The sequence below is a fragment of the Podarcis erhardii genome (genome assembly GCF_964252035.2).
Source record: "Podarcis erhardii genome assembly, chromosome: Z".
Classification (NCBI taxonomy): domain Eukaryota; kingdom Metazoa; phylum Chordata; class Lepidosauria; order Squamata; family Lacertidae; genus Podarcis; species Podarcis erhardii.
Window position 1 is genome coordinate 24,055,468 of NC_138504.1, and position 16,448 is coordinate 24,071,915.

Genomic DNA, 16,448 nt, shown 5'->3' on the forward strand with positions numbered 1-16,448 from the left:
GTTCTTCAGTAGTATTAAAGACAAAATAGTCACTTTACTTCACCCACAAATTCCTCAGGACTTGCAATTTGGCAGGCTTAATCCACTCTGGAGGAACTATTATGTCTGAAAATTTCATCTGCTTCTGCCAAATGGTGTGTGTGTATGTGTGTGCGTGTGTGTGTGTGTACACACACACAGAGTCATTTAGAGATTCCCTATAAGAATGAAGGTGAACCCACAATTTGCTTCCTACTGAGTGGCTCGGACCCAAAATGATAGATCAAAGTGGACAAAGTCACTCAGAAACAGAATGGATTTTTCTTTTAGTAATTAAAAAAGGTAGATAACATATACAAGGTGAATTCTGTGGCTCATGCATTCCCATAGCATATGCCACTAAACATATGTATGCAAAGCCCATGCTGGCTAGAGTGTATTCCCCCATTAAAATGGTTTTCTTTCCCACTTTATGCCTTGTGTTAAGAGCATTGCAGGTGCATTTGCTCCATCCTTCCTGCACATGGTGAACTTTTAATGCTGCACCTGTTGTTTTATCTGTTTTTAATCAGCTGCTTTAGTATGTTTCATTTCCCTGCTCTGTCTGTTGCTGAATTGAAAGTTTAATCTGTTGTTCTACCATTTTATGCTGCAGTTCTATATATATGAACAGTGAATATGCCTCACTGATCTGAAAAGGACTAATTTCTGAGTAAGCATGCTTAGGACTGCATTGTTATTTTTTATTTTTGGCTTTACTATTTTCAACTCTCATTTTAATTATTTTATTCTGTTAGGAGCCATTTTGAGAGCTGTTTTGACTATATAGCAGGATATTCAAGGCCAGCACTCCACACATCAGCACTGGTGACCTCATGCTTGAGGAGATGGTAGACAATTTTGTCTACCTGGGTTCCACCATAACCAGCAATCTCTCCATCAGTGCTGAGTTAGACAAGCGTATTGGCAAGGCATCTATGGCAAGGACTGGCTTCTCCAGAATGGCATGAGAGAATGTGGTGCTAACATGCCAATACCAAGATGAAGGTCTACCAGGCTTGCGTGTTGAGCGTGTTGCTTTATGGAAGTGAGTCATGGGCAACTGACCACCGTCAGGAGCAATGCCTCAACACCTTCCACATGTGCTGTGTCAGGATGCACAGGGTATCACATAGCAGGACAGAATTCCAAACAAATATGTGATCTCCCAAGCCTATGTTCCCAGCATGTTTGCACTTCTGTCTCACAATATCTACTCTGGCTTGGTCATGTCCACAGAATGGAAGGTGGCAGGATCCCCAAGGACATGCTCTATGGGGAGCTGGTTTCAGGCACCAGGATATTTAGAAGACTGACTCTGCATTACAAAGAGGTCTGCAGACATGATACGAAGGCTGGCAACATTAACCCCTGCCATGTGGGAATCCATTGCAGATGACCTCAGTGCCTGGAGACAAGCAGTCAAGTCGTGTATCCATAATAGTAATCAGAGGAGAAATGATCACTTGGGAGGAGCTCAAAGAGAAGAAACACCATGATACATCTACAGCAGCACAACTGGATACCTACATCTGTCCCAGCTGCAACAAAATGTCTCTCTCCCATATTGGTCTCTACAATCACAGCAGGCACTGTAACATTCCAATGGTTTGACATTACCCCCGAACGCGTACTCTTCCATTGTCTCCTGAGACAGACAGATGTCAGCAACAACAACATGATTTATAAACTTATCATAAAAACAGCTTCAAATCGTTTTAAAATCAGCCACACATGTGGCAAACTTTTTACCTAGCTTGGCATTACAGCTATCTTGACCTTGAATTATCAGGCTTCTTAAGGTTCAAGTATACTAGTTCAAATTGCCCACCTGTGCATCAGTATAATGTTACAATAGGGTTTACATCTGTAAAATTCAAATCAATAGCTGACCACAGAATTTTATAAACATGTGGGCTGCATTTGAGTGTTATGCCCATATATGGGCTTTCAGAGGTGCAGGGCAGACAAGCTGAGCAGGTCAACAGGAAAGATGTACTTCCTTGTCCATAGGGAACTCTGGCGAAACCATAATCAGATGGTAGCTGCAGGATCAAAGTTAAATGACAAGTTTATATTTAACACTAACTCAAGTGGGCAACACTAACCATCCATTGAAAAGTTATTAAATGCAGCCCTAAAATCTGCTACTAGTGGATTATTATTATTTTTTTAAAAAAATGTTGCTTCAGCTCTAGTTTCTTTAGGCAATACTCATCACTTTACACATTTCATTCAAAGTTTATCTCAGAAAGCTTTAAGCTTTGCCTGTGTGCTGTTTCCACCCACTTACCCCCTTGCACATACTTCCCTTTTGGATCCTAGCCATAGTATTTAGCAACATCTTGAGTAACACAGAGGGAAAAATGGCATCTGCAGTTTGATTGTTGCTTTGACCTTCAAGCTGTTTATTTGAAGAATGTGCAAAGATTTTGAAGACGTAGCTTCCCACTAAGAATATTCTACTGCAGTTAGGAAATATATTTTCCACTTGTAAGAATAATCTCGTCCCTTTGCAGGCATTTATTTGTTTCATTAAGTTTCCATTAGCATATTTTACATGCATCGAATATGAATATTTTTGTTCATTTTTTTTTAAAAAAACCTCAATTTCATTATAGTGGTACCTTGGGTTAAGAACTGAATTCGTTTTGGAGGTCTGTTCTTAACCTGAAACTGTTCTTAACCTGAAGCACCACTTTAGCTAATGGGGCCTGCTGCCACCGCGCCACCGCCATGCAACTTCTGTTCTCATCCTGAAGCAAAGTTCTTAACCTGAGGTAATATTTCTGGGTTAGCGAAGTCTGTAACCTAAAGCATCTGTAGTCTGAAGCATCTGTAACCTGAGGTACCGCTGTACATGGTTATAACTATACTCTGTCCTAATTCTTATGATGCAATTCATTCAAATGATCATATGACAAGGGATAGTTCGGTGTAGAGGCTGGTGTACCATTTACTTACATACGGTATATTCAAGGAATCAGATTCTTTGACATCAAAGTCATTCCTACTTTTACCTGCTTTTTCTGACCATCTTTTTCTGACCTGCTTTTACCTGCTTTTTCTGACCATTCATGAATCTTATCATCTATTGGCTCTGATGATAAAATCTAGTATCCCATATACCGGTAATAGCAGTTCACTATCTCAGAGGTGAAAACAGGCGTGGGACTGGGAATGTTTGCTCCTCCAGATGTTACACTATAGCTTCCCTGACCATTGACCCTGACTAAAACTCCCCTGACCATTGGCCATACTGGATGGAGTGATGAGGCCACACGTTTAGGGTTGCCATGTGTCCTCTTTTTCCAGAACACACCCTCTTTCTAGGGTAAACTTTCTGACCGGGTGGATTTTTTAAATTTGCCAAATTGTCTCTGGCTCTAATTTCTGGATGAAACATAGACATAAATGGTGGTTGAAGACTTGTTTTCCTCTTCTCTTCTCCTGCCCCCCTCAGCAACGTATCACAGCTTCTATAGCCTACATATAGTAGTGGTATTTAAAATGAGAGTTCTCATAGCATCTTTTTTTTCTCTTCAGAATATGGCAACCCTACACAGGTGTTCCCTATCTCTGCTGTAGGCAGTCATTTATTTTCTGTGGTTCCTTGCTCGTGGAATGATGTCCCCAGGAGGACTCGCCTGTAGCAGTCTAAACCCTAGCCAAGCAACAGTACAGCTGATGGCTTTGGGTGTGGTAGTGGGATCCATCACTATGCTGGACTGTTCCTGGGCTAGGGTTTAGAGCGCTACATGTCAAAAGTGCAAATCACTATGACACAGATACAGGGCTGTGTCTGCTAGTAGAAGATTATGCCAGGAAAGGATAAAAGGCAGGTGAAAGTACAGAGATTTTTCATTTCCTAATCCTTTCCTAATTTTTCATTTACTACAAAGCATGCCTGGTGCGCTCACAGTTTTTATCTTGTTCTGTCATCCAATACCCACCCACATCAAGTCCCTCTGCATTATTGCATCCTTGTCCCAATTCTAATTAAATACTTGGTGTTGTAGTTAACTAAGTTATACTCAGAGCAGACCCATTAAAATTAGCAGACCTAAATTAGTCATGCCCCTTAATTTCAAAGTGTTTGCTCTTAGTAGGACCAACATTGGATGCAGCAAACATTCACATGTTCAGTGTTTGATTTCTGATTGTTTGGGATCATGCAGCAAAGGGACAAGGAAAGACCTTAAGCAGGTGCTGAAGCAGCAGACTATGCGGGCAGCAAAAAAAGCATGAAAAATGTGAAAAACACATATTGTTAGGAGTTTGGGCCAATTTTCAACATTTGCTGTCTGAGAGCTGAAACTTTCACATGTAGGAGCAAAAATTCAGTGCAACACTAGTTTTACATTAGTTTTCATGGGGGGGGGGGGGAATCTTCCTGAAGCTTGAAGTGTGCTGGATTATCCATCACATTTATTTACACTTTCTGTTGGATGCATATTTCTCCTGAGCTCTGCTGAGTAGAGAAGATAACAGACTCTCTTAATGTGAATGTAGGGTTCAGTATCCTGGCCTAAAAGGCAAAATCTAAAGTACATCTAAGCCCATTTGAAATAAATGAGGCTTGAGAATATTCACTTTAATCAGGACTTCACGCAATATCTGCAGAAATAATATTTGATTCTAAATCTAATCAGTCCCAGCCAGCATGGCCAACTGTACAAAAGATGGGAGTTGTAGTACAACATCTGGAGGGCCGCACATTAACCACTCATGGATTAGACTGGCTGGAAGACTTTTCCAACTCTATCTGGCAATGCTGAGAACTGAACCTGGGACCTTCTTTCATGAAAACCATGTCCTCTTCTATTGAGCTGCAGCTCCAACTTTAAGACCTTGCAGGTATTGAGTGCACTTATTGAGCATGAATAACTCTCTTAAGCGTACCTTTCACCTGACTGATTTTAATCAAAGTCATTCATAGAATGTATGGGGTTTATGGAAGGGAGGAATTATTTAAAATAGCCACAGTTCTTTCGTACTATGGATTTTGAACATGGATAGGTGACTGCCACCCATGCCTGACTTCAAAATGTAGCATTTCTTTTTATAGATCAATATATTTGTACTGGAAATGTCAGCCCAAAATGGCATGAATTCATTTTATCTGCTATGAAATTTGGTTAATGTCTCATGCAGTCTCCGCTGTTTCCCAAAATCTCTGTGCATTTGGATAGTCAACAACCTGTGAAATTCTGAATTTGCTTGTTAATTGTTTGTGATATTTTGCATTAGAGACGCTGTTGTTGTTTGTTTTTCAGTGGATGGGGGCTCTCTGCTTGATAGTATCATCCTGTTAGGACATAGTGAGCCAGTTTCAAAACACACACATATATTCCCCAACCCAGCATATATTCAGACTGAATTGGCTAACAAAATTACCTTGCACAGTCCAGCTTATAAAACAGAAACCCTGGAAATATTTTCCTTGCTGATTACAGCAGCATTTCCCATAGAAAACCCTATTTAAAGGACCATCCTGTGAAAACTGAATCCCATAGTGCTTATTCTGAGTTATAGATACTTGAGAATAATTTCTAAAAGAGGCCAGATAAAAATATACTTTTATCTCCCAAAAGCATTCAAGGAAAGGAGCACAATATACAAAATGAGAATGGTTGTCAGTATTCACATTATTACCATCCGTTTATTGTTGTATAAAGAAATCCCGAGAGCCAATGGCCCAGCTAACCCAGCAACCTGTTCTCACCATGGCCAGCAAGATGTTTGTGGTCAATCAGGACCTGGGCATGAGAGCACCTTCGCCTCCTGCCATTTGCAGCAACTGGTATTCAGAAGCATTACTTCCTCCAACTGTGGAGGCATAGCATAGCCATCATGACTAGTAGCGTCTGATAACTGCAGATATAACATCTTCTCAATTTTTAGCTAAAGCCTCCTGCAGTTGTTCTCCAGTCCCATCACACAACTGTGACTGCATTTAGGCAAACCGGGGTGCCACCTCTTTTATTCTTCTGGGAGACATTTTGAGAGCTGTCTTGACTATATAGCAGGATATTCAAGGCCAGCACTCCACACGTCAGCACTGGTGACCACATGCTTGAAGAGATGGTAGACAATTTTGTCTACCTGGGTCCACCATAACCAGCAATAACATATTCTTCTCAATTTTTAGCTCTCAAAATGGCTCCCAACAGAATAAAAGAGATGGCACCCTGGGTTGCCTAAATGCAGTTACAACTGCAGGAGGCTTCAGCTAAAAATTGGGCCCCCTCAATATTCCGCAGCCCACACAGTGGAAAGAGGCCTGATGGGGCCCATTGCACCTGCTGAAAGGCCTGCTGGGGCCTGCTGCAGCTGCTACAGGCTCTATCAGGTCCTCCCATTGCAGTGGCACACTCCACTAGGCAGCCTCAGCCCACCACGTGACATCACACACTTGCACTGGGCACCCACAATGTTGGGCAGAACCCAGAGTGCCTGAAGGGAACATAGGTCCATGCTTGCTGACCTCACCCTACTCAGTGCTTTCATTATTCATGTATTCTGTTGAGATGGTATAAACTGTGGAATCTAATGTATTCACATAGGATTCCCTGGCAATTTAAATCTCTGACCATGTAGCATTCCAAATCCCACAGGGAGCCTATGTACTAACAGCAGTTTTCCTGTTTCCGACCTTCTGCCACAACAAATTCATTAGTATTGGTGGGTCCTGCAAGGATCACAATGGTGAGAGTGGGTCCAGGAAACACAACCCCACTGTCTCATCACTTGACCATAATGAAATGATCAAAAGGGTTTATATCACAACACACTCCTATGTATATCTCACCATTTTCAATGGGCTTTCTCCCAGGTCAGAATGTGCATGCTGGAAGTCATTTTGGCCCATCACAGCAAGGACTCAGGATAACTTTCCCCACACTTGTGCCCTTCAGGTGTTTTGGACCACAACTCCATCGGCCCAGCCTGCACAGCCATCCTAGCTGGGCTAATGGAAGTTACATTCCAAGTGGTACACAAAGGACTATAACAACAAAATCATGGCATAAAGCAGTAGAATAAATTATCAAGATGTTCTAAAACTTCAAAAAGGAAAGATAATTAGTAGCCTGCCACTCCATTTACATAATTTCTTTGTTTATAATATAAATTTTATATTATTGATTTATTCTTGCAGTTTAGAAATCACTTTTCAGCAAAGCCCCAATTAATTGTTAGTTATAATTACTTATTTTTCCCCTTTTTAAGCCCCAGGGGATAATAGATAACAAGCAACTCTTTTGGATTTGCTACTTAATTATTGTCTACAAATAACTTGTTTATGAGTGAGATATTTTTAAAAGTGTAGTTTTAAAGTCAGAACTCAGGTTTATTAAAGTTACAAGGAAGATTGTATTAATATGACTGCTGTAGAGGGACATCTTGTATTATTATTTTTTTGGCTTTTATGCAATGTATTTTTTCATAAAGTGATCTGAATTTATGACCGATATCCTCTACATTTTTGAGAGAGCTGGAGATTTCCCGAGAACTTCTCAGAATAATTCTGCCTTCTGCTACACTCTTAAAGATTGCAGACAGTATTGTATCATTTTTCTGATACAGAGCCAAAATAAGCTTTTTGCACTTTTTTCTTTGAAATCAACACTGATAAAATAATAAGTTCTGCAATACAAACTAGGATTTTATTCCCCATTTTACACATACTACAGTGTATTGGAAATGGTGTCAGGACCATTTTGCAGGACCATGCATAGTGCCATATAATTTTCTTGAGTTTGACTAGCCTGACTCCAAATTTTTAAAGAGCTCTTTTGGATGGCTCCTTACTGATGCAATGGAGATAGAAAGAAAAAAGAGAGATTTTTGCTGCCTGCACTGTCACAGAATAGTTCTTCAAATAGGCTCTAGCCTGCGTTTGGTTGAACTCACTCCAAGTTTTCTGCCAATACTACACTAGCCACCATCTCACATATTTCATTACCACCAGCTCCCTAGAAAACCAAGCAGCTGGTTTGACTCCACTGTGAGAGGGGATGCTCAGGAACAATTGTGCCCACCACATTTCTCCATTCAGGAGATCCACTTTGACAGAATCACCTGCTGAGGCAACAGGAAACTCCCTAAAAGCCATCAGGAAACCACCCGAATCCACCAGCCTCCTGGGGCAGGCCATCTTAATAGGATTGTATTGCTGGTATATGTGGCTGTAAATGAAACCATCAAATAATTATACCCATTTTTAAAAAAAATACTTTACTTTCTTATACACTTTCTTATTATGCAAGGATCCTGCAGAATAATTCTGCAGACAATGGAAGCTCTCTCTTTTCTTGTCAGAAAATGCTAATAATATTCACATGTGTTGCTAACCTTTGACTGTGCACTGAGGTAAGTCAAATAGTTCTAGTACCGAGTGCAAGACCTGCTATTTCGCTTGAACTATTCTCAGGGTGGGTATAACAAGTAAAAGGTTTTAACGCTCTCATCCATTAGTCATGACTTGATCAAGGAGGATGAATATGTCATCACACCTAAAATAGAAAGGTTGTCAGCAGGAACTTGATTAGCCTGCATCAGGAACTTGTTCGATTTGTATGCTTATGAGACATCTTGCCAGAGTTTGCTAAGATTAAAGACAGATGCTCCAGTGGAGTACACAGGCAAAGATAATGTACACACAAATGTACCATCAATCCAGCTGGAGTCATATTTTTTCAAAGAGCATAATCTAATTCAATGGTGCACAAATAGCATGCTGCCTCCAGTGAAATAATCTGTGCTCTGAGTATTACCCACTTAGAGGATATGTCTCCTACATTTCCAAGTAACAGACTGCTTCAAAATACAAAATTTTACCTTTTCCCAGTTCAGATACAACAGGAAATGCAAGGCTATTGGATGTGATGAATAGACTTTAAGACCTCCCAGTGTGGCAGAGGGCAAGGTAAGGTTTGTTTGCAAAGGTGGCAGCAGCATAAAGAGATCGCCATAAAGTAGGCTGTTGTGTGTTTGTATTCTCTTGCTCTCATTTCAAGCAGGGCACAGTAAGTAAACAAGAGCTGTTATGGGATGGCCCTCAATCTTCTTTCTGACCTTCACCAAACCATGGAAAGTCACTGCTGTGGCCATTCATGCCTCAGACAAAGTACATCCCACTCCTTTGTTCTCCGTGAACAGGAGGCCAAATGCAAAGGTGACAGAAGGAAATGCATATACATTAAGTCTAAGGCAAGGTTCTGATTTATCTTCCAGGAAACGACAGGGAAGCATAGGTTAAAAGATAGCTGCAGCAATGTACTTGCTAAGAGCATGGATGGAGATTTCGATTCAAGCCTTACCTAGCAGCAAACTCAGCTATGTTTTCTTTTCCATCACTACACTATACTCAGCTATTTGCATGCAATTACAGAGTTGTGGAGAATAATTCTATTCCAATTTAATGGATCATTATCAAAGGTTTGGGGGCAGAGTATTCAAACCAGAGCTGAGTCAAAGTTTCTTAGGATACATTTTTCTGAGATGCTCCTTTTTCTTCCACATGCCTTAAAAAAGGTTGCTTTGAATTACTTTCTCTTAATGCTTTTGACTCTCTTCTTCCTCTTCCTCTTCCTCTTCCTCTTCCTCTTCCTCTTCCTCTTCCTCTTCCTCTTCCTCTTCCTCTTCCTCTTTTCGTAGACAATTCCCTGAAATGAGGATCATCCCAGGGCGTTGCAGTCCCTGACTAGTAGTGACTCCCAACCCAGCTTGGAGATGCCAGGAACTAAATCAGTGACCATTAGCATATAAAACATTTGCTCTAGCACTGAACAACAGCCTTTCATTCAAGTATCTGAAGAAGTGTGCATGCACACGAAAGCTCGTACCAATAACAAACTTAGATGGTCTCTAAGGTGCTACTGGAAGAATTTTTTTTATTTCATTCAGGTGTCAGCTTTCCCTCAAAACCCTTAGCAGAAGTATTCTAGATGGGGGCCTGGAGATAGCAACTACCCCTGTCCACCTTGGGCAAATAATGGCACCCTGGCTCCAAGAACTGGGAAAGTTGGGCAAATGTTCCTTACCTATGTACTTGAAACTATACCATAGCATCCTTAACTCCCTGCTTGCCAATAAACTATGGCGTAGTCAGACCAATAGTCAGTGATGATGAGAGGGTATCAAGCTGGGGAAGGCTACATGACGGAAAGATAAAACCAACAATTTCTTGTCCTACTGTAGTTCATTATTAGAGCAATATAAGTTCCTATCAACACAATTTTGAAGGAAACTTCTGAACTTTTCATTGTGGTTCCTGAAGTGGAACAGATTGATTATTGTTGACATTTATATAAAACTTGGATTGGGTTTTCTTGGTGCCTTTTCTGCTGCTGACTATATAGAGAAAATTTTCCCCATCCATTTTGCCTAAGGCCCTGGATAGGAGAGGCTAGTAATATCCGTGAGATATGACTTTAATTCCATGCAGGAGAGTAACAGTTTGAAAACTATAGAACACTATGGGACATTTCAGTGTTCTCATAAAGTCACAAGAATGTTCAATGAGAAATCTGAAAACCTAAATTATGTTTTACTTTTCAGCATAGGGCAATGGTGCTTGGTTTCACTGTTAATTTAACTGTAAGACTAAGCAAAAAATCATTGCTTGATCATTTTCAGCTCAAATTTTGGGGAGGAGGAGTTCAAGTGTCCAATTGAGGGAGAGAGGTGATTTAAGAAAAACATTTTTAGACCCATTGAAATCACCAACTTCTTTACTATTATTATTATTATTTATTTATTGCATTTATATTATATAGGATATATTTATTGCTGTGGACTCTCCTTCCTTGGAGGTTTTCAGCAGAGGTTGGATGGCCATCTGTCATGGATGCTTTAGTTGAGATTCATGCATTGCAAAGAGCTGGACTAGATGACCCTTGGGCCCCCTTCCAACTCTACAGTTCTATGATTCTATAATATATTAGCTCATACACAGGAGCTGTCATGCTATCTCTCATGTTATTAAAATGCCCACACCTTAACACCCGTGAGTCATGCTTGACACTCTGTTTATAAAGAAGATGTACCTGGATTAAATTCATTTCTAACTCAGCTAGACTGCAGGTCATTTGTTGTCACCACTGATATGGATACTGAAAGCTTCAGAAAGCTTCAGAAGAGAATGTTGGTTTTTTATTTTAAAAATATATATAATAAATTCAAAATAAAATAAAAACACACATTTTAGAGCCTTATAAAATAATGACAAAACACATTTCAATGGAACAAATGACCCAGCTGCAAATTTGTTGCATTGCTTGTGAGCTTCATGGCTGACACAGTCAATAGATCACTCCCCTTTCAATGACCAAGAAGAAATGTCCATTAAAGTCAATGGGAGGGAAATGGCTTGCCATATCTCTTGGGCTGTATAAAACTGTACCACCAACAGGTGTAGCCATGGATTGAAAGGGTATAAGCATCATCTGTTTCACCTACTTCCTGCCCATTTCAGCTGTCCTGTTTCAGCTGTTCAAGCAGCATATTGTTGCTAATCTTGTGCTCCTCTGGCATATCTGACATGGTTTCATGGACTGGCTGGATGTGGAGGGGTGGTGGTGGGGCACCAGCTGAGGAACTCCCAAGGGAAGAAGGCTCAGAGCCTACTGGTTGGTAGTTTGAAAAGGACAAAGACGAGGGTTGAGAGTTTGCAGTAATGTGAGTGAGAAGAAAAGCAAAAAGCTGGAGGCGGGGCAGGGAGTGAGAGAGAGCAATGTTTGATTTCTGTTTGAATCTTAAGCTGCGGCTATGGGTACAGCAAGAAACACTTGGGGTGTTAATGCTGTGAACCCCTCCACTGCAGACTAGGGTTGTATATATGTGTAAATAAGCCCTATATCATAAAGGCACCACAGTCTCTGCTGTTCCTAATTCTGAAGGAAACATGAACCCTGGGTAAGCACCTGGAACCCCTGGAATCTCATACCACTCAGAAAATGGTGAGGGGGGACATGCAACATTATTAATCAGAGGAGGGATACAGTACAGTCTCTTTCTTCTCTTTATCTAGGTATGGACAACAGAAAATATTTACATTCGTATGCCATCCCAAGCTTTTAAAAAACAAGTTGGGTTGTTCTTGTTGATTATGATAAGTTTTTATTCAGTAAGAAGACAATGGGCTTTTTAGATCAGCTGCCTACTTTGTCTTGTCTAGCATTTGTTGGTGGGGGGCGGGAGAGGGAGAGAGTGTTCCCTGATATTTCCCTTTAACAGCCAGATAATGTTAAATTTACATCAGCAGTGAGGAAAATAACCAGAATTCTAGACAATGATAAATGTCATCTGAAGGACTGATGTGAAGTGCTTTTCAGACCAGTGAAACTCAAACTCTCTGGAGACCATGCTACATTTTAAAATATTGCTATTCTAACAAAAATAAATATTTAGAGAAAATGAACCGGTCAAACTTCCAGAAAGAGCAGACGGGCAGAAAGAAATAAAAGAGGAGAGAATCTAAATAGCATGAGGCCACTACTTAACATTGCCAGAATGGGGAGCATGGATCTGTGCCATGCTGTCTTGGCAGCGTTTGAAATACAGGGAGAATATTATGGGTGGATCGAAATATGAGTCCCAAATTCACTGCCCTGTTAGCAGTCAAACTGGGATTGAAATGGTTTCTAGGAGAGAAGGCTTACAGTGGCAGTAGGGGGAGGCTTCTTCCTGTTTAAGAGAGGGGGGTTACTATAGTTTGGGGAAGCTTCTAACCCTTTCTTGGTTATTTTTTTGGGGGGGGGATTATCATCTCTGTCAGCTTCAGATGCATAGCACTACCATATGCTAATGGTGTGTGGTTTGGGAGCTGCACAGTCAGGGAAAAAACAATGCTGTCAGGATTGTAAAGACTGCGGAGAGAATAATTGGGTGCACTCTTCCCACCTTGGATCAAATCTATGCTCCCAGGTGCCATAAGAAAGCTGCAAAGATAGTGCAGGATAGTGCACACCCCGGAAATGATCTCTTTCAGCTTCTGCCTTCTGGAAGAAGGTACAGGGTTATAAAGACTAGGACTAGCCGCCTGAGAAACAGCTTCTACCCAAATGCGATTTTGGTTTTAAACGCATTGTAAGGAGTCTGTATGGGAGTGTATTGTATTTAAAAATGGGGTATCAGAGTTTTTAGGGGGCCAACCAAGTTGGGATAGCTGGGATAGCAGGCTTGTTGGGTTTTGAATGTCTTATGTAGATTTTTCAATTTTCTTGTTCTGTATGGGACAATGACTAAAGATATCGTATTGTATTGTATCGTATTGTATCGTATTGTATCGTATCGTATCCACTCTAGTAGAGCTACAGGCATTCTGAGAAGAAACAGATGATGACAGTCAGGGTAAAGCTGGAAGCTTTAAAAAGTTACCAAAAAAGGTGAGGAAGCAATACTCCCACTGCCACCTTTGTAAGTATGGGTTTGCACTGACCATAACAGCCCATTCAGATATTAGTATGGAGCTTCAGAAAACACCCTGCCTTTGTAGTCTGCTTTGTTTCTCCCATCTACTACTGGGACCTTAAAAACAACAACCTGTATTTTGCCTTTTGACAGATGTTTATAAAATTTGCAGACAGAGTAGCTTCTCCAAAGTGGACAAAGCATGCCAAATTACAGACAAATAAGCCCAGGGACTTCTGTGCTGGAAATCTTTATATTTGTTTGTTTATTTAAAGGAAATACCTAGAACTATTTGAGGGATTTAATCTTGCAAAATTCCAGAGGATGCAAGGATTTTCCCGCAAGAGCAACATAGGGTTGCCATATGTCTGAATTTTCTCAGACACATCCGGGATTTCAATGGCGGAATCAGCATCTGTCAACAACTTTCCTTAAAAAAAGCTTAGTTTTGGGGGTGGGCATTACTTCAACTCCCCTCTAGAGTTTTATGGGCAATTGTTCTGAAAAATTCATACATCAGAGAGGCATTTCTGGGTAAAAAGTATGCCCAGTTGCAGAAAAAGAAGTCCAGGGGATTATTTTTGTGTTACCATATATTTAAGGTTGATATTGGAATGGAAACAACAGAAAGGAATCTGCTTTCCAGGTGAAACCATTCCCTCTAGACACAGTATTCACCTGTGAGGTACAATGCAGTTCTTCCTCTACTCTCTCACCAATCTGATGTTTGCTCTCCTTTCACTTATGACCCCAGCATAGCGTTTCTCAGCAGATGCCTGTTTACAGTATTTTGTAATGTTTATATCACCAAGGCATCACGAGGCACTTTCAGGGTCCCTGCTTTAACTTGTGCCACCTTGTAGAGTTCTTGTTTCACCTTTTGACAAGCCAACAATCCCTCTGAGGCACCTGACCACCTCAGAATTTAGAATTTGTTTAAATCCAATGAATACCTCTAATTTTATGTCACCTTGCTTCCGTCCCCCCTAGTTTTTTGCTTCTTTTCACTATTTATGTATGACTTTTAAGGTGGGCCTCACAAAGAAGTGCAGAAAAGACCATTACAACCATAAGCATTGCTTAAAAAAAGAACAAGTTACAATAGAATGGATATGGCAACTTGTTTGTTTAGAAACAGTTGCTACTATTTTTTCCCTCCCGGCAAGGCAAGATGGACATTCAAATACCCCTGTGATGGCAGCTGGGACTGCTGGGAAGAAGAGGCCACAATGAGATGGTAACAGTTCCTTTAAAAAAAAAGTCTGCCAATGTAAAAATAAATTTAAAAACCTTCCAAAACAACACAAATCTATGTATGTCAGCCCCTTCTCTCCATGTTTGGATTGTCTCAATCTCTCCCCTGCCCCCTCAATAAACAAACAAACAATAAACAGAAGCCCCAAACATGAGCACTATCAGTATCATGGTTGCTGGCAATAAATGGCTGCCATGGACAGCAAAAAGAGAAAGAAGAACAGACAGAAATAAAGAAAGAGGTGATGCTACTCTGTAACAATGAGTGCTATCACAAAAGCCTCTGCTTTTAGGGATTTGCAAGCATTCTACTTCGGGGTACCAGAGTCAAGTGTCCTTGTTCAATCGCTCACAGGGAGACAGACTCTGATATCAGTTCATTAGGATGTTTCTCCCCACATTTAGCTGAAATCTGCTTCCTTGCAATTTATAGCCATCAGATCTATTCTTGGCCTCCAGAGCAAAAGAGAACAGATCTGCTTCATCATCTGCATGACAGCCCTTCAGATATTTGAAGACAGCTATCATGTCTCCCTTTAATCTTCATGTCAAGGCACAAAATAGGAAAAGGAAGAAGCCATGGTAGAGATGTTCACACCTTGCTTTTACAGCTGAATGGAGGTGCCTTGCCCTCTCGCTTTGACACGCTCCCTTTCCAAAATGTAGTCATTGTTGCTAGCTTTTTATTCTTGTCCCTTCTTGCTGAGTTTTTCCACGAGGAAATTAGTATATCAGAATGTTTTTTTAACAACAGCAAATAGCAATGCCTTTAAACCATCCCTACTGCTTCATTAAATCCAAATCTTTTAAAAAAGGGGGAAAAGAAAAAGTTAATGCTTTTCTTTGCAGCACATTTTTTTTAAAGTAATGTTCTCAGCTATTATAGTACATAGACAGCAATTTGTAATATCCCCGTCAGGAATAATTATTCTTGCTATTTTTTTGCTATTCATTCAGGTCTCTTATGACCACTCAGTTTTTAAAGTGCTACCATGTAATATAGTATCTGAAGAAAAGCAATGCCTGATCTGGGTTTACAGCTTTTATTCAACACCCAGAACAATCTATGTTGATTCCCCTAAGCTGCTTTGAATGTGGAAGAGCGAAAAAAAATGGTTACATAAATCTTTGTAATCTTGAGGGAAGGATAGCATATAAGGAGTTTACCGGTGCTAGGATTAAGTCTAGTACATTACAGTGCAGTCTTTAATCTGTTGAAATCTATCTCAGTGTTCCAAGCTGTTTTATACTGTCGGATCCAGATTTGTAATGAGGCCACAGCTGGCAGCAGCAATAGAGAGAAAAACTTGGGGGTGGGGTGAGAAAAATAATAAGGGAAACTGCTAATGAACTGATTTGACACAGTGCCTCACATTCTGGGTTTGCTATGCACATACTGATGATCAGATTTGGGGGGGGGGGTTGTTGACAATGAAACCAAATACTAAACAAGCTGGGCTGCCCACCCATGAGGCGAGGTGATGAAACCACCTCTGTTCCAGGAATGCATCGCCCACTGCTGCTGCCACAGCCACACTGACAGCTACAGCACACTCCTTGGAGGCGGATGTGTACCTCTTCAGCAGCCCCCCCCCCCCATCATGCCACCTCTACAGTGATTTCTTTGCAAATAGGAGGAACTGCTAAGTCTCCTCCCACCCTATTTCCCAATGTAGTTCTTGTTCCTAATGTAGATCTTTATTCTTCCCTTGCTCCTGATGTATTGAAGGTAATGCAGTGGCACACATTCATTTAAAAGA